Source organism: Lissotriton helveticus, chromosome 3_2 (genome assembly GCF_964261635.1).
Source record: "Lissotriton helveticus chromosome 3_2, aLisHel1.1, whole genome shotgun sequence".
NCBI lineage: Eukaryota > Metazoa > Chordata > Amphibia > Caudata > Salamandridae > Lissotriton > Lissotriton helveticus.
In genome coordinates, this window is record NC_136062.1 from 465,833,542 (window position 1) to 465,858,445 (window position 24,904).

Consider the following 24,904-nt stretch of genomic DNA (forward strand, 5'->3'; position numbering starts at 1 on the left):
AACCAGGGCTCTAGCCGGGCTCAGGCGGCGGATCAGTACACTAATTACGCGCGCCTGATAACATCAACCAGGGCTGCAGCTGGGCCTCAAGCGGGGGAACACGCGCCTGCTAACATCAAACAGGCCTGCGTCTGGGCCTCAAGCGGGGGAACACGCAAAGGAGCGAGTCTGCGGGGACAATTACTGCTGCCTCTCCTACTCGCTGTCACTCAACTCTCTCATTAAATGGATTTACCCGCGGCTGATAACTCTCTCATTCAATGACATTACACGGGCCTGCTAACATCAACCAGGGCTCTAGTTGGGCTTAGGCGGCGGATCACTACACCAATTACACGCGCCTGCTAACATCAACCAAGGCTGCAGCTGGGCCTTCTCCGTCCCTATTCTAATGAAACAAAACATTTTGTCTACCGCGAGATTTTAAAATAAATTGCCCTTGCCAAATACACACATTACACACATTCTATTTCATACCCGGACAACGTCGGGACGGGCTGCTAGTATATATAGTTATATATATATGGATGTTGGCTCTATCTTACTTTTCCTCACCTCGGAGCCTGTGCTAGCTATTCATATACATTTGGATTGTGCACCACTTTGCCGTTTACTTTTAAGTGTGATTGTGAATATCGGTGACGGTTACTAGTGCAATTTCCTGAAGCAACGACAGTTGTGGACATTAATCACGCACTTCCTGTTTGAGTGCCTGAAACTCATCAGTTGATAATGAGAAGGATATTGCCAATCGTCAAGTGTTGTCATGAAGGCTGTGATCGCACTGCACACCAACACGCTATACGTGCTTTATGTCATAATGTCGGGATGCAAGGTGGCAGTTGTATTGGATTGTGCATGCTAGCAGGTGTGCTGACATGCTACCTGTTATCACTCTAGCACACCAACGTAAGGGCCATATTGGATTGGGCATGCTCATGGTGCTTACCTGGACTGAGTGCTGAGGCATTGTAACGGCTGCACTGCTCTTAGGTGTGTTCTTCATACGACTGGTGAGTGTTAATTAGCGCATCATTATTTGTGCTTTGCCATTGCAAGTTGTAACACAGAGAACACAACAACACAGAGAACATTGCAATGGGAAATTGGAGGAATATGTGGGAAATATCTTGTGGTTCTGGAATTTATGCTTGATTGTTTCTTGCCAAAAAGATTATATTAGAGACATTATAAGTAGGAATTGTTGTCATCTGTTTTCTTAGCTCCACAATTGAGGCATTGTGTCAGTCAGTAATATGTCTCAACCATCTGCATTCTTGTCTAAAAAGACTAGGAAACATTAGAAAAATCGATTTGACTCACATCTGGTGGATGAAGGTGGTGAAACGTTTCTAGAGACACGGATATTATTGTACAACTTAGGTGTTGAGAGTCACAGGATTTATGAGAGTATAGATGAATCAACTATAGATAATGCTGATGGTGAACCAGCAGATGTCTACGAAATGTGTATAAAAATGTTTGAGCTTACTTATGACCTTGCATAAATGTGGTGTTATAGCAGCATACGTTTTTACTGGAGTCACAGGTGCGACAGAAAGATGTACCAACAGCAACCGAATCCAAGAGAAATATTTATCAAAGAATCCTTCTCATAAAAAAGCTGTCATAATTGTTGAGAGCAGGGAAAATATAAAAAGTTGGGTGTTGGAGATGAGGGGCCAACAAGCTCAACCTGCCACTCACTGTAGTATGCAAAGCAGCATACATATTGTTTCTGACGATGATGCCAAACCTGACTCTGAAGTTAATACTTAAAGAATAGCTCAGAGGGCCTTTTTACATATGCGTTGCATTTTCATGGTTAGTGCTGGGTGATTACCAGGAAATTGGGCCACATTACAAAGAATGCGCTGCTCTCCAGGCAGGTGCGAACTCTGGATGCCCCTAGGGCAGCACATTCACGTGAAAAATGGGGCAGGTGCTTTGAAGCGTCTCCGTGTTTTATTGTGGTGGCAAACCTCCTGCACTTTGAAGGGAGATTAGGGATTCCCTTGGCGGCAGGTGCAGTGAGTTACTATACCTGCCTACAAAGGGATGTCTGGGGTGTCCATTGGACTCCCTTTTCCCTCTCCAGAGGACTGCCATCAAGTGGCATACCCTGACTGTTTCTTTACCTTTGCGCCCAAGTCTATAGTAGAGCATGGATGCAGAGGAAAAAGCATTCCATCATTGTATGGGGTCACACCCCTATGCAATTGTGGGAATGCCCTCTGATGATACTGCTGATGCTTTAGGTGCACTAATGCAATCAGTATTACAGAAGGGAATGCACAAGCATCTGTGGACCCTTCTGTAATACCAAAGTGCCCCGTTGTGTCCCTGGGCACTCCGATAATACAGCCGCAGGTGTTCTAAAAGCAAATCTTCCACAGAGTTCAAAGACCTTAAAGGTAGTTCTGCTCATTCATCTAGCAGTTCGACCTGCTATGCAAAGAATATTTTTGTCATAAGAGTGGTCTATGCACAAGTGTGTAAATCTCCTGCCCCCAACTACCTAAATAACAAACTGATCAGAGCAGGGCAATCCAGAACGCTGAGAAGCTCCAACTCACTCCTACTTATTCCTCCAAAAATGAAAAAGAAAACCACCCATTACCAATCGTTTTCAGGCAACGCTCCTAGGATATGGAACGCTCTCCCTGCAGTCCTCAGATGCAACCCCTCCTTCTCCTGTTTCAAAAGGGACCTGAAAGTCCATCTCCTAAACAAATACTATCATGACCAACGTCAACTTACCTAGACTACTATATCCGAGTTGTCTCCTCTCTCCCTGGTCATTCAAGGATTGTGGGTGACCGGACTATGTCTTTCTCACCTTTTTCTTTTTATTGCTCTCTGCCCCTCCGCTTCACTACATAATTATATTCCAATCTATATTTTTTTTCTTTTTGTTTGCTTCCTTACTGCTGGTCTACTATGTAATGTAATGTCCTTTTTCTGTTTTACCTTTGTATATGTAAAGCGCTCTGATGCCTACGGGTTAAGCTAGCGCTATATAAAACTTTTAAATAAAAATGGTGGAGGAGGCGGTGGAAGAAAAAAGGAACATATATGTTAATGTAATGGATGACATATATATGGAGGATACTGGAGGTCTGAAAATGCCGGAGTGTGAGATTGATTCTGGGGGAAAAGCATGTTTTACCCTAGCTGAATCATGGATCATGATTGGTAATAGAATTTAGGCAGAAAAGATTTGCGCAAGAACAAATTGGTCTTAAAATCCCGATATAAATCCTGCAGCTTTGGTGGTACAAACATTGATGTGGTGTGCTATGTTGTTATGATGATTTCTTATAAAGACAGGGCAACCACAGGGAAGAAGTATTTTGCTGAAAGGGGGAACACTTTTTGAGCACAAGATTGTCCTCAGAAAACAATGGAAAACCATGAGTCCATAAAGTGCTTACATTTCCTAGTTTGATGCTTGAACCGCTTAAGGCTGAGTTGGATAAGCTATTACGTTTGAAAGTTATTGAAGAGATAATTGAATTTTTTTGAGGTGATTTATATAAGTTTATCTGAGAAGATTGTCAAACCTGCTCATTTTTCTGACCTCTGACACTCACCTTACTGGCAGGGGCGAATATAGTTAGTATGATGGACCTATCATTGGCTATCATTAGGTACCACTCCATGAGGGGTCCATACATGTTACATTCTTTGTGACACCTCTGGGAGCATAAAGATTTATGAGCATGTCATTTATCTTGGCATCCACAGCTGCATGCTTCGAGAGGTTATAAAATTAAAGCTAGAGGGTCTGCCTTGCACAATGTGTTTCCAAGATTACATTTTGGATTGTGGTAAGTGTGAAAAGGAACATGATGAAACTCCCGGTTTGGTGCTGGGGTTATTTTCCCAGAATGGATAGACTGTGAAGAAGGAGAAATACAAGCTTGGCCATGTGATTTCTTTTGAAGGGATTAAGCCCCAGTGTGAGCTGGTTGACAGCATAAAGAATGCCCCAACACCTGTGAACAAAGATCAAGTCAGTTACTTATTAGGTTTGGTTGAATACTATTCAAAGTGTATTAAGGGGTTTGCCTCTGTAGTTGATCCAATCAGAGTAGTGTTGAGAAAAAAAAGATTCTGGAATATATATATATTTTTTAAAACAACCCTCTGCTGCATGCAGCGATAGACATCTTAGTTTACAAACAAAGGTTAAAGTGACATCATAGTTAGGACTTGACTTCTATCATATACTGAACTAAAAACAAAACTTAAAATTTCACTGTAAAATACCAAAAGGTTAAGGGGAAGTTCTAGTTAGGTGAAAATGTCAGTTAAAACATTTTATTTTAAACTAACAAAACTATTGAAATTTACCAGTTATAGTTATCTAAAGTTACTGTAACACGTGCCTTAAAGTAACTATAACTCGCGCCCTCGTCATGCATCGCTAACTACTGCACACATTGCATCACTGATGTTCTTGGACATCATTGCTAACATCACTGCAATATCTCAAATTACACATTGACGACAACACTGTGCATGGCAGGTTCAAATGGTTCTTGTTAATTTAAAACAGTATGTTTTATCTGACAATTTATTCTAATTATAATATAGTTATATATGTATATATATACATATTCACTGAAGAAAGCAAAGTTTACATTATAGTTAGACTGACATTTCACTCGTACAAAACTAGATAAATTAAGCAGTTATAGTTATATGGGTTAACTATTGCACAAGCCGCCGCAATGCACTGCTTATTACCTCACATATTACATCACTCATGACTCAGTCAGTGACATCACTCATGGCATTACTGATGACATCTTAAATAAAATCACGGATGACATCATCCATTGATTGTGAGTGCCCCTAAAAAGTTTATGAGTGTTAAGTATATATAAGCCAAGGTGTATTGATGAATGAGTGGGTGTATGAATGCCTGTATGGATGATTTAGTGGGCGTGTGACTGACTGTAATAGTGAGTTATTATCCATGTCTCAGTGAATGTATGGGTGAGTGACTAATCTGTGTGAATGTCTGTATCAGTCTGTCTTTTGGTGTGTAAGTGGCTGCATGGGTTGGTGAATAGGCACATGAGGGCCTATGTGGTTTATTTATTGGTTGTCTGAGTACCTTTATGGGTGTTTGTATGGGTAGGTAAGGGTGTGTGTGACTCTGCATGGATGAGTGAGTGGGTCAATCACTGGCTGTATGGGTTCATGAGTACGTCTGAAAGGGGCTGTACGGATGAGTGAGTGTGCGTATGGCTGTGTCACTGAGTGAATGGATGTCTAACTTGTATATGGTTGAGTAACTGCATATGTGAAAGGCAATATATAGGTGAGTGTTTCAGTATATAAGTAACTGTAAGTGTGAGTGAGTGATTGTGAGAGTGGTTGTTTGGGTGAGTGTGTGCTTGTGTCAGTGACTGTATAATTGAGTAAGTATGTGGTGTGATTGACTGTAGGTGAGTGAGTAGGTGTGTGAGTAGCTCTATGAGTGTCTGACAGTGTGTGAGTGGCTGTATGGGTGTATGAGTGGATATGTCAGTGGCTGTATTAGTGAGTGTGCGGGTGTATTTGTGGCTGTATGGGTAAGTGAGCGGATGTGTGTAAAGACCTATGAATCAGTGAGTGAGTATGTACATACTGGTATGGGTGTGTCAATGGTTTCGAGAATGGTAGTATGAAATTTGGAGTTGATGTATAAATGGTTACATGGGAGTGTGAGTGTCTGTGTCAGATACTCTGTGGATGATGTCATAAGTGTAGTTATTCGAGATACCATCCGTGATGTCAATGTCTCTGTCATGAGTGATGAAATATTCAAGGTCATAAGCAGCACATTGCAGGGGCGTGAGTTATAGTTAGATCAGCTAAATATAACTGCTGAATTTCTCTGGTTATGTACAAGGGAATGGTCAGCCAAACTACAACGTCCCTGCAATCTTTGTTTTTTTCAGTAAATATGTACGTTTTTTAAATCTTATTTCCTAACTATAACAGTACTTTAACCTATGTTTTTTTCAGTAATTTCTAAGTTTTTTTTAATGCCTAACTATAACTTACCTGTAACCTTTGATTTTTTTCAGTCAATTTCCATAGTTTGTTAAGTAGCAATGGTATTTGAAATCCTGCTAAGTAGGACCTATAGAAAGTACAAGGAGGGCTTCTTGGTCCCCAAGATCCTTTAGCAGCTAAGAAAACCTTATTCCCCAAACACTAGTGTGCCAGGAGACGTGTATGCAGACTGGTAAAGAAAGAGGACCTCGTCTACCAGGACCTCCAGCTCCTCTGTGGTGAAGGGAGGGGCTCTGCTGTTCTCTGTCCGAGCCATGACTGGGTCCAGAGTAGAGGTACATCAGCAGTTGGTGGTGATAAATGGCAGGCAGCAGTGTCTGAATACAAGTGACTGGTGTGGCTCTCTCACAGCCATTTATAGGCCTCTAGGTTGTTTCAGTGGTACTCTGCTGATGCAATTGGTCAGCCAGGTTTGCATCTTTCAATTGTATCCAATGCCTGTAACCGCAGTGGCAGTGCATGCCTACTGCGAGTTTAAAAAATGTTTTGCACTACCTTGATGGCGGTTCCCATTGGCTGCAATGACATTCGCATAGGTGGTGTCACACCGTGGGGGCCAGTTGGTCAGTACCGCAATCCGGCATCTTTCAATTGAGTCCAATTCCCGTGACCGCACCTATGGACAGATTGTGCTATAGCATTGTCACTTGACAAATTGTATCACTGATGGCTATACATTTACACTATTTTGTTGCACCTGGCTGTAAAGTGAAATGAGAGTGTGATATTTAACTCAATGATGCCCACACATGTCATGTCACTACACATGATTACATGCATTGGTATGCACTTACTCACAGGTCAAATTTGATCTTTATGTGCATGTATATGTGTATACAGATTTGAGGTGTAATTGAGTCTCATTTTTGTGAACATGTTAATGTGTGAAATGGCACCTCATTGTCATGATCTCAGCTCCTAACAAGTAACATGACACAATAAACAAAACCTTATAAGGTAATGCCTGATTAGACCATAAAGACCATACAAAAAACCACCCTTATCCCGTGCATCCAGCACTCCAGTGTGACTAAGAAATAATTATGTGATTACTGACCATATTATGTTTATGTAAATGCTTGCAAATAAGGAGTTGATCGCGTGTTTTTACAGTTTAACTGTATGTTTGTATTCTGAAAGAATCCTGTAGGTGTCAGTGTTGGTCAGGACTAGGTTATTTCTGTGATAAAACTTGTGACCAACAATGCTTTCGAGTTCAGATTTATGTAGCCAAAAACCAGAACAGAAAACGGGAAAGAGCTTGGGGCCAGATGTAGGTAATTTTATTTTACCACCTCTTAAATACCGAATCATACCGATTCGGTATTTAAGAAGTGGTAAAATAGAAGTACCGAGATGTAGGTAAATCCAGATGTGCATTTACCGAATCGGTAACATTCGGTATTTACCGAATCGGTAAATACCGAATTTCACAAGGGTGCAGGGGGTGTCACTTTGACACCCTCCAGCACCCCCAAAACGGGTTCGGGTGCCATGTGGCAGGCATACCTGCCCTAAGGGCAGGTCTGCCTGTCATATGGCACAGGTGTGCATGCACACATGTGCATGCACACCGGAATCGGTATTTTACCATCAAATAGGATTTGATGGTAAAATACCGATTCGGTAAGGCTTGTGGGACTCAGAAGAGTCCCACCTACATCTCAATTTTACAGATTCGGTAAAAATACCGACTCGGTATTTTACAGAATCGGTAAATTTACCGATCGGTAAATTTACCGATTCTGTAAAATTGAGTGACCTACATCTCAAATTCCAATTACCGGTCGGTAACGGCCGAATTCGGCCGTTACCGACCGGTAATTGGCCACCTACATCTGGCCCTAAGAACCTCGCGCTTCACGCGCTCAGAAGGAAATGAACCTTTCTTTGGTACACGTCGCCTCGCGTATTAATGCAGGCGACGTAAGAAATTGCTTTGGTGCGGTCTCGGGTGTGGCACGAGTATAAAAGCCACACCCGAGCTTCTGGAAGGCGCCTAGCCATCGGAAAATCTGCGCTGCAGCAACGTGTGACTCACTTTAGATCCGGTTGCAGGAATCAGGAACTCCGTTGCCAGTAGAATTCTTCTCATCTGAAAAAGAAAAAAGAAAGCTAAGTAAATCTTTATTTTCTTCTGTTTAAACTTACGCAAGACAGATGAAGGACAATTAGTCAAGACAAAAAGAACAATTTTTGGAACCACTTTCGGAATATATGAATTTCAAAGGACACAGTCATTGTGTTGAACATTATTTGTTAGAACTATAAAAGACCATCTTGTAAAGTATTTGTTTATTTCTTTTGTTATGTTTAACACATTTCTTAAAGGAACAAGTGCCGTGTGGTGAAGAAGAGAGTTAAACTCAAGAATAATCAACATACAAAAAAAAGATACGCGCTAGAAAAAATCTTCACAACTTCTACAACACTCCCTTCACGACTTCTCAATTGACAACAAGAGATTCATCACACGACGACTACAACAAGAAGCTCATCATACGACAACTACAAGGACGCTAGGACCATTCCTGTAGAATCGCAGGTACGAGATTGAAACCGATAATCCCCAAGATTTTAGTAGGAACTGTATAGATTATATTTAAAGTCCTAAAATACCCTAGGGCTCAAAATATTCTTGTTGCCTCGAAGGTCGACAACAGGAATTCATCAGTGTCCGAATCCAGCCCTCCTCCCTAGATTTCTAAACTGTAGCCATAGTGTTTTAGTATACATTCTCTGATTATACTTAGGGGTTCTGTGAGTTTAGCCCATAGCGTCTCTGCAAAACCTTCCAAGTACCTTACAGGTAAGATTACAAGCATCTTTCAGGTAAGAGTGACTTGGTAACCTTAACACTCATACCACCGTCATGATGAACTGACCATATAATCTGCCTATATCACTGTATACAGTGCTGTATTTATCTTGATAGTTGTCTAGCTTACGCTCATTTTACCCGGGGGGGGGGGGCGCCAGGGATATTTTTTTTATAGGCCAAGGGTGGGGGCTGCCCAGAATGGGCATGCCAATGCCCCCACCCTACCCCCCAAAAGAAGGCATAATACTTTCGGCCCCCCCTGGAGTCAGGTGTGGGCAATAGTAATGGCTGCCCAGAATGGGCATGCCAATGCATCAACCCAAACAAAAAATGATAGTCTTTCTGCCCCCTGGGAGGCAGATGGGGCAATAGCCCCTAACCTGGCCCCGGGATTGGGCAGAAAGCCCACTAGGCACCAGGGATTTATTTCCCTAAAGTTCAGGGCAGGGGCTGCCCAGAATAGGCATGCCAGGAGGAAGATGGGGCAGTAGCCCTTGATCTGTCCCTAGGGGGGCAGAAAGACCACAAGGCACAAGATTATTTTTATATACTTAGGGGTGGGGCCTGCCCAGAATTGGCAAGCCAATTCCACGACCCCAAACAAAAAAATGCTACAGTCTTTCTGCCCCCAGTGGAGGGCAGAAAACCCTCTAGGCACCAGGGATTTCATACCCTCAAAGTTTGGGGTGGGGGCTGCCCAGAATAGGCATGCCAATGCCCCATCCCCCCCAAAAATGCCACAGTCTTTCCGCCTCCCAGGAGACAGAAGGAGGCAGTAGCCCCTGATCTGCACCCCGGGGGAGGGGGAGGGGCGGGAAGCCCTCTAGGCACCAGGGATTCTTTTTCGGTACGTAGGGGTGGGGGCTTCCCAGAATGGGCATGCCAATGCCCCTACCCCAAAAAATTACCACAGTCTTTCTGTCCCCCCGGGAGGAAGATTGGGGCAATAGCCCCTTATCTGCCCTCTCAGGGGGGCAGAAAGCACACTAGGCAGGTGCTGCCCAGAATGGGTATGCCCATGCCCCCCCCCCCCCAAAAAAAAGATGCCACAGTCTTTCTGCCCCCAGGATGAAGATGATGCAGTAGCCCCTGATCTGATCCTGTGGGGGCAGAGAGCCCACTAGGCACCAGAGATGATGTCGGTTTTTTTATACGTAGGGGTGGGGTCTGCACAGAATGGGCATCCCAATGTCCCCACCCATCCCAAAAAAATAGACACTGTCGTCCTGCCCCACGGCGGCATATCGGGGCAATAGCTCACTATTTCCCCCCTCCCCACACAGGGTGGCAGAAACCACAAAAGGCACTGACCTTTTTTGGGAAAGTGCTTAGCTGTGGATTTTGGGTCCTAGCGCAGCTGGCACCCAAGTAAGCCTAGCCTCTGCGTGGATCCACAAAATTCCACCCACGCTGCATTTCCCAGAATCTTTTGATAAAATTGATACCTCACTTGTGTGGGTAGGCCTAGTTCCTGCGACAGAAAACGACCCAGAACGCAATGTGGACACACCACATTTTTACAGCGAAAAATGACCCTTTCTTGTCAATGTGCCTAGCTGTAGATTTTGAACCCAAGCTCTGCCGGCACCTAGAGAAACCTAGCAAACCTATAAATTTTTTATACTAGACCCCCGGGGGAATCCAGGATGGGGATGCCTTGTGTGGCTCTCATCAGGTCATCTTACCCAGAATCCCTTTCAAACCTTAACCTTTGTCCCAAAAAAACCTGATTTTCCTCACATTTCTGTGGTGGAAAGTTCTGGAATCTGCATGGACCCACAAACTTCCACCCACCCCACAATCCCCAAAGTCTTTCGATAAAAATGAGGCCTCATGTCTGTGACAGGAAACGGCCCAAAACGCAATGTGGACACACGTGATTTTTACATTTGAAAATGTAGCTGAAATATATATAATTCACTCGTGGTGTCGCAATATGTCATGCTCCTAAGCCAGGCTTTAATATTGGGTTTCTGCCTGGTACCCCAGGATGGCAATCGCTATGAATCTGCATGTGTTTTTGGGCAACAAGTCTACATATCCCATCAATGCAATCAAGGGAGCTTCTGACACTTGTATCCCCACCATCTGCTGTACTTAACTGTATATTTCCTGCCAATAGGCATTTATTATGCTACAGGACCAAGTCATGTGGAGGAAGGATGCTGCCAGTAAATTAGGACAGTGTGTGAAAGTGGTGAACTTTATCCTGACCATCTGCTGTGGTATGACAAAGGTCCTCCTGAGCATTTTAAATTGTAATAATTAGTGTCTGTGGTTGCATGAAACTAGTTTGATTTGTTTGCAACACCCTTTCGAGATATCGTCTGTTAGTGGTTGTTCTATTTCGGCAGCCCAGGCTTCTCTGACTGTGGTTCTGAAAATCTGGACCCTGTTGTTATCCCAATATCGAGGTCCAATACCCGTGTCACAAAATATCAACGTACCATGACGATTTTGGTGTCCATAAACCGATAATGATTAGGACATCATTCCTATGTATTTGCGTCACAATCGAGGGTTGCCAACACCCCTAAAATCGTAGTTTCCGTCCCAATCCCTTAGACTCCATTTTGTGAACGGCATCCATCTTACGTCTTGCCCTCATGTTAAGTCAATTAAAGGTCGAGCTTGATCCAAAGGGACACGTCCACCTTCCCTGACTTCCCCCTGACCTGTCCCAACTGACTCCATGGCCTTAAGCCAAACCTGTTTGGGCAGCTCCTCGCCCAGTGGCCGAATACGATAGCATCAATGCATAACATTCCACAAACCATTCACCCCATACAGAACATGCTTTCTACAAACATGCACCTGTCCATATTCCTTGTTTATGGCCAGTTTTATGACTGGGTGGTACCTGCCTTTATTGGTGTTTCATCGATATCTGATGGGAGTCCCGGATCTTGCTGGGTAATCTATCACGAACTGGACATCTAAAATGTGGGCTTGCTTACATGACTCCGCACTTTGTATTATTGCAGAAATATGTTTATAGCCATATCATAAACTCAAGAATTCTTGCTCGAAGCCATTTTTTCTGTATAAAAGGAGAAGGCTGGTTCTGTAAAAACGAACACGAACAGTCTCCTGAGAATACATGACCCGTGTTTGTCGTGCTTCTAGGACACGTGTTACTTGGTAGCTACCAATAAAACTTGATCTCTGACTGCGACTAGAAGACTCATTGTTTCTGTGGTCCGGAACAAGGGAGAACTCAGAGGTCTTAGGGTGTTATCCCCTGGCACCACCGGGTTCCTAAAAACCCGGCACCTCAGTTGGCGCCCAACTCGGGGCGATATCAAGCGGCGACGGTCCAAGCCAGATGTTCGTGAGGAGCTTCGTGTGAAAATTCCGGAGGACGGCCAGCCACTTCAGCGACCCCTGTATGTCGACGTGGTTCCGAAGGTCTTTGCTGCGAGGTTCCCGGCGTCCCGACGGCTACGAAGGACTGCTGCCCTGACTATCGCCTTGTTTTGGACCCAGTGATCCTTGGTAGAGCGAAACGATAGACGAGTCTTCTAGCGACGTCACCGATCTTCAAATACTTCAGTTAAGTATAAGTGGAGCGTCTCCCAGTCCTTAGTTTGTCCTTAGTTTTTGGTATCCTTGAGATACGACTTGATTTGGTACTTGCAAGCCCCAAAGCCGAAGGACTCGTGTTTTCACGAGAAATATCGTAATAGATAAACCTTTGAAGTTTGAAGCTAGACTAGTGAGCGAAGATGCCTGGTTTTAGCAGACTTGGAAACTTGTTTTGTCTTGGTTATAATAAGGACTCCCGATTAGAGGATTCTTGTCCGGTTCCTCCAATTGGAACTCCAACGTATGAGCTCTATGTAAAACATGGCATAGGTCCTATCACATATAATGAAGTGTGGATAAAATACACCCGTAAGGATGGTGTTTTAAAATGGCCCCAATATGGTAGTTTCGACTCAGAAGTTTTAGATAACCTAGAGGTCAAACTGTTCAAGAAGAAAGCCCGACCGGCGATGTTTGACTCTTTCCGCTTATGGCGTAAAGAGTCCAAACAGAAGGAAATTAAATTAGAAAAGAAGAATAAGAGGGAAAGAGGTATTTCAGTAATGCAAGCCGCGATAAAATTTAAAGACAACGAAGAGGATCGAATAAGTGAGCAGTTGCACAGGCAACGTAAAATGGCAATAGATAAATGCTATCCTGTTTTACCTTCTCTTCAGCAAGAGACAGTAAAAGAGCGTGAAAAAGATCCATTAATGGCTCATTTGCTAAGTTCGCCACCACCCTATGCGCAAAATGCCACAGCACCTCCGCAACCTTTAGTTGCACCTCTGGTAGCTGTTATACCAGCTCCTCTACAGCACTCACCAGCTACTCTTCAGCTGGCTTCTATTTCTCTAGTGCAGCCTCCTCAAGGCTCACCAATCACATCTACTTCTCCTACTGTTCCTTCTACAACTTCGCCTAGCGCACCTTCTATTTCTTCTGATACTAGTTCTGCGAACGCTTCTGTTTCTGCTTTGCGTGACTCTGTTCTGCCACCAGTTATTCCTCCGCTTTCACCTTTCGTCTGGCATAAAATGGCCAGCATTGTTACTAACATTCCTTCACCACTGTTTCGGTCGCCTAAAACAACCCCTAATACGGGACAAAGACGAAGCCAAATGCCTGATTATCAAGAGAGGGAATGCCTGAATAAGTTAGCACGGAATTGGGTTCTGGATACAGCCAGATATGATGTAGAGTCCGTCATGAACGTTTTCCGTCAATGGGATGAACTGACGCAAAGATATGTTTTTGAACAGATGTGTGTTTTTCTGTGTGAGGATTTGGAAGATAATGGTCAAGAGAGCAACGCTCGAGAGTTGTGTAATGTACGATTTAAATTTGGGAAAGGCATGATTGTAGGTCCCGATGTCGACAAAGCAGTTGAGGTATTATTATCATATCGAAGTACAGGTGGTAACTCTGGGTCATCGTCTGAATGTGGTACGTCTAGTAGGAAAAGAGCGAGACAGTACCCCATGAGAGAGGTTCCTCCAGTTTGGAGGGAAGATGATGCGAATGCTAATCCACCAATTCTGCCCCATTTCCAGCGTGTATGGGTACATGTCCCATGGAAAAGATCGGAAGTATTAGCACTCAAGCAGTCACTACCTGACCCTCGTAAGAACCCCACTGGGTATTATAAGGAGTTATCGCAAACTGCAAGCTCATGTATAATGAATTTAGCGGATGTAGACATGTTATTTGGAAACGTTGTTCCACATCCTTTATGGAGCAAGATACGTCATACGGATCACGATCAGGAACTAGGTGACTCGTGGGCGAACATTGCGACTACAGATGCTAGACAAATCGGTGGTTTTAAACCTGAGCCGTTAATAGCCGAACTTCCCGGTAGAATTATAGCGTACATGAAGACAATAATGCCTGAAGTACGCGTAAATTGGGACAAGCTATCAGCGTGTAAACAAAAGAAAGATGAGAATGTGTCTGACTTTTTCACAAGATTTGAGGAAACATTCACCGACCACAGTGGTCAAGATATGGCTACCGAGGGTGGCCAAAGATTGTTTGTGGACAAGTTCGTACATAATTTGCTCCCTGAACTATGTAATAAACTAAAAGACTCTGAGAGTGCTTGGGCTGTCTCTACCTCAGCGCAGATTTTAGCTACGGCCCAGTACTATGAAAATAGGCGTAGGGACGAGCTAGACAAGGCAGATAAAAAGACGAAAGATTTGAAAACTAAGGTTCTCCTCCAGCAGGCCTATCCGCCTCGCACGGCTAGTCAGCCCGACTATCAACCACGACAGCAGTATTCGAGGAACGCGCAAGGTAACGAGTTTTCCCATCAGCGTCCTACATATGGCCCGAATCAATGTGCGTATTGCAAGGAAGAGGGTCATTTTAAAGGTAATTGTCCGGCTCTTGCGCGACGTTTAAACGGTGCTCAAGGTGTAAGGGGAAGAGGTGTTCAGCATGCCCCTAGAGGTAGAGGCCGTGGAAATTTCACTCAGAATACAACTTCTTTTCCGCCTCAGAAGTCCATGAATAGCTTTGACCAACAGAATAATTCATCGTCTAAGTCAGCTCAGTACTATGCTGACAACTATTACGCCGAACACGAGAATGAGGGTAATGATTGCTAGGACAGCCATGGACAAAGAGAGGGAGTTGTTTCAGTTCCGGTAGATCAGAATGGACCTTATGTCGAGGTGATCACCTCAGGAGTGTCAGAGCCATTTCTGCTGGATACTGGTGCTACAAAAAGTTCTATTATGCACTCGAAACTTCCTGGCGCACCTTTGTCTGGCGAAATGAATGTCTCAGTAGGTTTCTCTGGCGCCCCTGTTAGAAACCCGATCTCTAGTCCTATATCCCTTTCTGTTGGCCCATGCGAATTAGAAGCACCCCTCATTTTGACAACAGGTTGTGGTGAAAATTTGTTAGGTTTGGATTTACTAAAAAGGTTATATGCGACCTTGTACTGTTCTCCCTCGGGAGTACAACTTACTTTAGGTAAGAAGGTCATTTCTTCAATGTATTTGTCAAAGGAAAATATTCCAACTGAATTATTGTCACTTCCTGATATACTTTGGGCTAATGGTTCTAATGATGTAGGTCGTTTGGAGATAACACCATATGTCATAACTTTGAAAGCCGACGTTAGGTTGCCACGTATTCCCCAATACAAAATATCTAGCGAATGCGAAAAAGCATTGTTGAAAATTGTTTATGATTTGATTGATAAAGACGTCATCGAAGAAACGACAGGAAATGTCTGTAACAGTCCGGTTTTGCCCGTCTTAAAACGCACTGATCATTTACAACCGCCTACATACAGATTCTTGATCGACCTCAGAGAAGTGAACAAGGTAGTTATTCCACAGTTTCCAGTCGTCCCCGACATTACTGCTTTATTGACAATGGTTCCAGCTTCAGCAAATTGGTTCTCGGTGATTGACCTGAAGAACGCTTTCTTCAGCATCCCGATTGCTGAGGAGAGTAGAGACATTTTCGGCTTCAATTTAGGAGGACGAAGCTTCCGCTTCAAGTGCGCTCCTCAAGGCTACTGCGAAAGCCCATCAATATTCAGTCAGGCCCTGAAAACACAACTGGACACGAATATTCTACCAGATGGTTCGACTCTGATTCAGTATGTCGACGATCTGCTGATCGCCGCAGACACTGAGGAAATTTGCAAGCGAGCTACTTTGTCATTATTACGTCACTTATGTGACATGAAGCACCAAGTATCCCTTTCCAAACTACAATTTTGCCGACAAGAAGTAACCTACTTAGGTCACATCTTGTCGAAGGAGGGAAGGAGACTGACACCAGAAAGAATACAGGCAATTGCAGAACTGAGTGCCCCAAGGACACAGAGAGAAGTTCGAGCCTTTTTGGGCATTACATCGTACTGTAGACAATGGATACCGAATTTCTCACTACTAGCTAAACCCTTGCTGGCACTACTCCGTAAAGATACGCCCAATCCTATGCCCTGGTCTGAAGATTGTCAGACAAGTTTCCACAAGTTGCGTGATGCATTGTGTTCGGCTCCTGTGTTGGGAAACCCCAACTACAGTAAGCCTTTCACATTATATGTCCATGAGAAGGAAGGCTGTGCATTATCAGTCTTAACACAACACTTTGGGGACAAACAGCGCCCATGCGCGTATTTTTCGGCAACTCTAGATCCTGTGGCTAAGGCACTACCAAGTTGTCTGAGAGCCACCGCCGCAGCAGCTGTCTGCATTCGACAGTCTGCTGGATTAGTCATGAATAATACTCTGATTGTTATGGTTCCACATGCAGTAGACATTTTACTAAACAGGACAAAGACACAACACCTTACTAGCGCTCGACTATCCAGTTACGAACTTACACTGCTAGCAAGTCACATACACATAAAGAGGTGTGATACACTCAACCCTGCTACACTATTACCCATCCCGACAGAAACAGACACAGACAAGATTGATAAACATGACTGCTGTTTCAAGACAGAAGAAGAGACAAAAGGGAGAGTAGACTTACAGGACACTCCCCTTCCTGAATTCAACGATACTTTATGGGTTGATGGTTCATGTTTCAAGTTACCGAATGGTGATACGACTGCCGCACATGCCGTAACAACATTACACACCATTATAGAGACCGCACGTATTTCCCACAACTCTGCACAAGCTGCGGAAATTATTGCACTTACCAGAGCATGCGTGTTAGCAAAAGGAAAGCGAGTGAATGTGTACACTGACAGCCAATACGCCTTTGGCGTGGCTCACAGTTTTGGGAGATTATGGCGTGAACGTGGCTTCCTTACATCACATGGTGCAAAGATACAACATGGTCAGCTAGTTAATGAGCTCCTTGAATCACTGACCATGCCACTACAAGTTGCCATTATAAAATGCAGTGCACACAAGAAAATTCAAGACGATGTTGGCCGCGGGAATGCATTTGCAGACGGGGTTGCGAAAGAGACCGCAAGGAACACGATGAGTCGAATGTATGTAGCGGGTCCCGCTAGATGTATTGCTGATGTGGGAATGTGTGAGGATACCATTGAAAGCGTGAAATCTATACAAGCTGAGGCAACTGAGAATGAGTTGAATGAGTGGAGAGAAAGTAAGGGTAGATTGGATGCGAATGGTTGTTGAGTCGAATTATCGGAACACCAGCGATGGCTACTACCTAATGCATACGTACTTGCAGTAGTAACAATGGCTCACGGCATGGCACACATCAGTTCGAAAGGAATATGTAAGCTATTGGCCCCAGTATGGCAGAATAGCAATATCCCAAAATATGCAGAAAATGTGGTCAGAAACTGTATGATATGCCTGAAACACAATCCCGGTAAAGGAACTCCAACTCCAGCTGGTCATTATGCGCCTCCTACGTATCCGTTCGAGGTTTTGCAGCTCGATTTCATCCACATGGAGAGGTGCAACAATCTAAAGTATGTGCTTGTTGTTGTTTGCGCCTTTTCAAGGTGGGTGGAAGCGTACCCCCTTAAAGACAATACCGCTTTGACAACTGCCAAAGCTCTTGTCAAAGAGTTCTTCCCGAGATTCGGTATGCCTAGAATTGTCTGGAGTGATAATGGAAGTGAATTCATAGGACGAGTGATGAAGAGAGTGTGTGAGTGTCTAGGCATACACCAGAAATTCCACGCTGCAAATCACCCCCAATCAGCTGGATTAGTAGAATGCTACAATGGCACATTGAAACTCAAGCTAGCCAAGATCCAAGCCAGTACGGGTCTTAAATGGCCTGACGCCTTGCCCCTAGCACTCTTGTCAACTAGGATGACTGTCCATTCCAGATTAGGTCTTAGCCCCCACGAGATAGTGTTTGGCCGCCCAGCCAATGTCTGGGGTGTGCCAAGACCAAAGAAACTCAGTGACATAGAACACCCCGTACTGCTTGACTATTTGTGCGAATTGACAGCTAAATTGCGTGTTTTACACCAACAGGTTCACAGTTCCTCTCCGCCAGCCTCTGACGATCCAGGTCATACAATCAAACCCGGCACGTGGGTCTTGGTGCGGAACTTCCAGCACACCAGCAACGGACAGCCGAGGTGGACCGGACCGTATTTGGTGCTTCTTTCCACGAGGTCAGCTGTTCGGGTGGACGGCAAAAAGAACTAGGTGCATGGGACCCATTGCAAACGGGTCCCTCTGCCCCTTCCATACGACCGGTGGGTCGATAAAGGACTTGCCAACTCTGAGACTGAATCCGTACCTCGTTTCATCCCTTTCAGCGATGCACGTTTAAAAGAGACTGGTACCGAAAAGGAGAGTGATCGTATTTTGCAAGGACTTGTGTCACCGTCTATGCAGTTGGACACTACCGAACCTGAGACATTGTTTAAAGACCACACCGTACCTGAGAAGCGACGGTACGACCTGAGATCTAGCCCCAGAGACTAATAAAACTTGATCTAATGTGATTTCCCTTTTCCCCCCCAAGAACTATTTTTGATCTCTCAGCTCTCTCGTCCCAGGGAACTAGCTCATTTTTTGATTTTCGAACCGCCATCCGGTTCCGCTGCTAGGGTCGCGGTTGAAGTGTAGGGAGTGCAACCAAGGAAGTTTTAGGTCCACGGTTCTGGTTGGTCCGAGGGAGTCACCCCGGACTGAACGGAGCGCACTCCCTGGCAGAATCAACCTACCACCGCGGGCAGCAAGTAGAGGATGGAGTTTCCAAGGGTAGAGAGACCTGTCAAACCTACGAACTTTGAAAAACAATTGTGTACTATACTGTCCAAGAGAAGATTTTTAATAATATGTGTTCTAATGCTGTGTAGCACTGTGATGCTTTTGATTGGTTATGCTCTATTGGTATTTCGAGTTTCCCTATTCTCAAATGACACTCTGCCAACGCCTCCTCCCACTCTCTCCCCACACTCTTTTCACCCTCTACCTGAACACGAGTCTGCCAGAAGACTCGAATTTGTAAATAACTCTTTCATCCAACTCCTACACCAACACCAGTCTATAATGAACACATCAAACTGTTGGATATGCGGACTCATGCCGCACACAACTGATAAGGGTATCCCATACTTCATCCTGCCATTTAGTTATTATGGTTCTCTGTGGGCTTTTCAGACCATGTTCCTATTCGCCCTAGAACCATACCCGACCCGTTCCACTGAGAGCGATTCCAGTAACAAGGCACTAATAGCAGGGATAAGAAATATGAGTAGGGATATCGACACATATCTGACTATCCCCAAAGATGAACTGACTCCATACACTCATTGGAACGTAACCAAACATGGCGCTTACCTGATCAAGAGCCAAGCAGCAAAGAAATCCCGCCCAGTTTGGATAGTGCCCCACCGAGGTCACTTATGTTTACAAGGTATTGGTAGGGATCCCACAGCACAGTTAGGAAAGAGCATTTGCACAGAAACATATGTGTTCGCCTCCCGAACTTCCCCTATACTCCTAGCAGCCAAAGGCACGTATTTCGTCTGCCACGACCAAGCCTATACATGGTTACCCCCTGACTTCTCAGGCACGTGTTTCATCTAATTTCTGCTGCCTCCCACCTACACGGCCCGAGCAGATTACCATCGGACAAGGACAGCTAGAGGTGTCGTGAGTAAAGACGACACCGCGGGTCAGGAATTCGCTGACTTCGCAAAAGGTTTTCTGCCATTTTGGGGGCCTATGGTGAACAGCAGGAATATTCGCCAGTTAGCAAGGATAGTTGAATCCGCCGTGACTACAACGGCCGGAGCACTTGGCAATTTGACAACCGAGCTTCAGTCGGATCGACTTATGACCCTTCAGAACCGAATTGCCCTTGATATCATACTCGCCGATCGTGGTGGTGTGTGTAGAGTCATCCAATCCAGTTGTTGCATATTCATCCCTGATAATGCGCCGACAGTATACCAGGCCATCTCTAAACTACATGAAATATCTGGTTCCCTTCACGTTGAGAAAGGGGATTGGTCCTTGCTAGGGTGGTTCTGGGGACTGATCGCTGCCTGGGGATGGAAAGCACTGATCTTCATTGGGATGATCTTAACACTTCTGTTTATGTTCTGCCTGTGTGTACAGTGCGCTCCTGCACTCTGTGGCCTCTGTGCTACTTCATGTGTACGGAAGCCTGTGTCAAGGGACGAACTGAGCAACAGAATGATGTTACAGCAGCATCTCCACGAATTCCTTCATACAGATTTGGACTCGGATTAACATGAGTTATTGCCTTACATAAGGGCAAAAGGAGGGTCTGTGGTTCTGAAAATCTGGACCCTGTTGTTATCCCAATATCGAGGTCCAATACCCGTGTCACAAAATATCAACGTACCATGACGATTTTGGTGTCCATGAACCGATAATGATTAGGACATCATTCCTATGTATTTGCGTCACAATCGAGGGTTGCCAACACCCCTAAAATCGTAGTTTCCGTCCCAATCCCTTACACTCCATTTTGTGAACGGCATCCATCTTACGTCTTGCCCTCATGTTAAGTCAATTAAAGGTCGAGCTTGATCCAAAGGGACACGTCCACCTTCCCTGACTTCCCCCTGACCTGTCCCAACTGACTCCATGGCCTTAAGCCAAACGTGTTTGGGCAGCTCCTCGCCCAGTGGCCGAATACGATAGCATCAATGCATAACATTCCACAAACCATTCACCCCATACAGAACATGCTTTCTACAAACATGCACCTGTCCATATTCCTTGTTTATGGCCAGTTTTATGACTGGGTGGTACCTGCCTTTATTGGTGTTTCATCGATATCTGATGGGAGTCCCGGTTCTTGCTGGGTAATCTATCACGAACTGGACATCTAAAATGTGGGCTTGCTTACATGACTCCGCACTTTGTCTTATTGCAGAAATATGTTTATAGCCATATCATAAACTCAAGAATTCTTGCTCGAAGCCATTTTTTCTGTATAAAAGGAGAAGGCTGGTTCTGTAAAAACGAACACGAACAGTCTCCTGAGAATACATGACCCGTGTTTGTCGTGCTTCTAGGACACGTGTTACTTGGTAGCAACCAATAAAACTTGATCTCTGACTGCGACTAGAAGACTCATTGTTTCTGTGGTCCGGAACAAGGGAGAACTCAGAGGTCTTCGGGTGTTATCCCCTGGCACCACCGGGTTCCTAAAAACCCGGCACCTCATGACCTTAACATCTCGCTGTGGCATCAGCATGAGGCTTGCCTTGTACAGTCTAGAAGTAATGTATTCTCCACCATTGTCATTTATTACTAATGTGAGTGGACTAAACTCTACCAGTTCTAATCAATAGGTTGATATTGTGCCTCTACGAGCGCTCTCTAAACTGGCCAATATGAAATGGTCCATAAATGTGGCTGCCTTGAAACGCGGGCCTTCAGTACGAGTAAAAGCGGGGCCTCCCGGAAATAACTCCCCCATAGATTCTAGTCCCATCGGGGAGAGAGTGCGCTTGGTCCCAGCTTCTACATTGGGGGAAGCCAGGAGTTCACGGAGAGTGGCAGTGCAGGAGAGTATAATATTTACCCTCCTGTTTTAATGAGTAGTTTTTCCATGCCCAGCAAGTAGTGGACAGTGGTTGAATATCGTGTGGGTCCTGTGGAATCCCTACAGGCAGTATTGCATTCAGTGGTGTGGGAGCAGCAAAATCTCTCTCTAGTTTGGCGTAGGGTATGCGTGCGTCAGGGTGATACCAGTGATATGCATATCCGCTCTGTGCTACTAAAAAGTAGAGCTGCAGGTCTGGAACTCCAAACCCCACCCCCGTCGTACGGAAGCTTTAAAGTGTCCCAATTGACTTTAGGCTGTTTCCCTCCCCATATCAACTTCATCAGATGTGTGCAAAGTTGCGGAAAAAATAGATTGGTGAATAGAGAAAGCAAGGCAATATCACCATCTTTATAATGGCTATACGTCCGGCCATTAATAACAGTAGTTTAACCCATTGTTCCACTTGGGTCTGTAAGCGGCTCAAAGCTGGTCCATAATTTAAACACAATACCTGCTCTCTGTAAATATATTCCCAGATATTTAATTCCCGCTTCACACCATTGTACTGGGAACTCCCCACACTCGCAATTCTGAACGCCGTTCAGGGGGAATTGTTCAGATTTACCCTAGTGAATTTTAATTCCGGGAAAATGCATCAAAATGTTGTATTTCTCCAGCACCAGCACCGTTTCCCTAAATGAGGCTGGGAGAGTGCCAGATTCCAATGCTTCAGCATAGACTTCGAGGAGGTGTGGGGCTAGGAGTGTTTTGTAAGTTTTGTAAAATATTCTGGGGAACCCGTCTATTCCAGGAGCTTTAGAACCATCCATTGCTACAATGGCTTGTTCTATCTCTTCAACTGAAAATAGTTCGCTCAGAAATGTCCTATATGCATCCGGTAGCCAGACCATGGCGAACTCGTCCAGATATTTTTTTTTAATTTTTTTTATTGGTTCAGTTCAAAGCCACAAAATAAAAACAAAACAATTGTAATTGTAACATAGCCAAAAGTTGTATACACAGATAAGCTTATGGTGCAGGTACACAATCTAAAATAATCAAAAACAAGAAGGAAGCAAAAAAATAAGAGCAATATCGAAAATACAATTTAAACAACAGTATCGCCATATATAACCAAGAGAAATGTCATTCTTAAGGACCCAAATGGTCCATCATTGCCTGCCAAATTTTACACCCCTTTTGCATTTTACTAAGTGATTTAATCCGATAAAGATTAAATTCTAAATAAAAAACATTATAGAACTTAGCTCGCCACATTTCATATACAGGTGCATCTGGCTGCAACCACATTGAAGATATACATAAGCGAGCTACCGCATATAGCCATAAATAAAACATACCTGTTTTTTTGATACCCTAAAAACGGGTTGGTGTCTTTAGATAAACCAAAAATAATCATCTTTCTTGAGATTACCACATCACATTTTGTAATATGAGCCAGGAATTTTTCTATAGATATAAAAAAAGGTTTTAACACTGGGCAATCTGAAAATATATGCACAATATCAGCATGGTCAGATTGACACCTATAACATTTCCCATTATAAGCATTACCCCATTTCAACATTTTAAACGGTGTATGATAAAGATTAAATAAAGTTGTATAATGCTGTGAGTATAAATTGGCAGACAAAATAATTTTGGCAGCAGTATAAATTGACTCTTGAAAGGGTACTGCCACCGTACCCAATCTAATACACCATTTAGACTCCTGCAATCCCATATCGTCCGATTGTGTATTCAACAAATGGTTATATAGAGTCCCTATACGTGCTGATTTCCTAAGTGTTTCAATAAAGTCGTTTGGACTAAGCGGTAGAACATTTGGGTGCCTAAGAATAAAGTCGCGTATTTGTAAATACTTTAAAAAATCATGTTGAGAGAGACTGTATATATCTTTTAACTCCTGAAATGAAGCGATTTTACCATCCTTAACCATAGTGCCTATAGATATCATGCCTTTTTCCCCCCATGGAGACATAGTACGATCCCAAAATATTGGCGGAAACAATTCTGTAGAATTACATGGAGTATAGAAATTAATACGTCCAAGGGAAATAAGCTTCCGAATTGATCGCCATCCTTTAAAGGCAGACAATACTAGTTTAAATCTGGTTCTTTTATAGTAGCTAGGTTCTAAAAAGCAAAGCAACATTTGTTGAGATTGTGGGCCAAGTAAAAGAGAAACAATATCCGGGCTCGCAAATATAGGCAGAGTTCCTCCAATCGCAAAAATTTAATATTCTGTATAAGACACGCCAAATAATATAGTGCAAAATTTGGAACACCCCATCCCCCACGTAGAATTGGTAGTGTCATAAATTTGGAGGCCCTTCGTGCAGATTTCCAGCCCCATAAGAATCTATCCACTATAGATTGTAATTTCCTCAGTTGTAATACAGGTATCTCCAGTCGTACCGACCGAAAATAGTATAAAACTTTTGGCAAAATGGACATTTTTAAAACATTGCGTCTCCCAACCAGCGACAGGTGTAAGCATTCAAGTTTCTCAAGTTGGTTTCTAACAGATTGCAATATATCTGACCAGTTCACCGTAATCAACTCTTGTAGCGATATTCTACTTTTGATGCCCAGGTATTTGGCCTCTGGGGTGACTCTATTATCGTTAGGGCAAAGTCCTACTGTGCAAATAACCTGTGTTTTCTGAATATTAAGCTTATACCCTGACACATTACCAAATTCGCGAGTCAGGTTTTCAATTTCGCATAATGCAGATTCTGGATCAGGTGTTATGACAGCAATGTCAGCGTAGGCTAATACGCGTATATAACCCCCGGGTAAAACCATAGATTGTATATGTTGGGATGACAGCATCATCTTTAAAATTGGTTCTATATACATGGCAAATAATAGTGGTGAGCATGGGCATCCCTGCCGTGTGCCCCGAGTGATGTTAACGGCAGCTGACTCTTGGCCTGACTAGCATATCTTGGCCCTGGGATGTCTATACATAATTTGTAAAGCATGTATAAATCGTGGTCCAAACCCCAT

At 44.0% G+C, this 24,904-nt stretch overlaps 1 long non-coding RNA gene across 2 annotated transcripts in view; it reads left to right on the forward strand.

Annotated features, from left to right (window-relative positions):
* The window catches only part of LOC144826064 (uncharacterized), a 478,318-nt gene that overhangs the window by 289,544 nt on the left and 163,870 nt on the right, over positions 1-24,904 (forward strand). For both annotated transcript variants that reach the window (XR_013609680.1, XR_013609679.1), the window contains exon 3: positions 8,404-8,617. This is a non-coding gene — a long non-coding RNA (uncharacterized LOC144826064). The remainder of the gene's footprint in view (positions 1-8,403; positions 8,618-24,904) is intronic.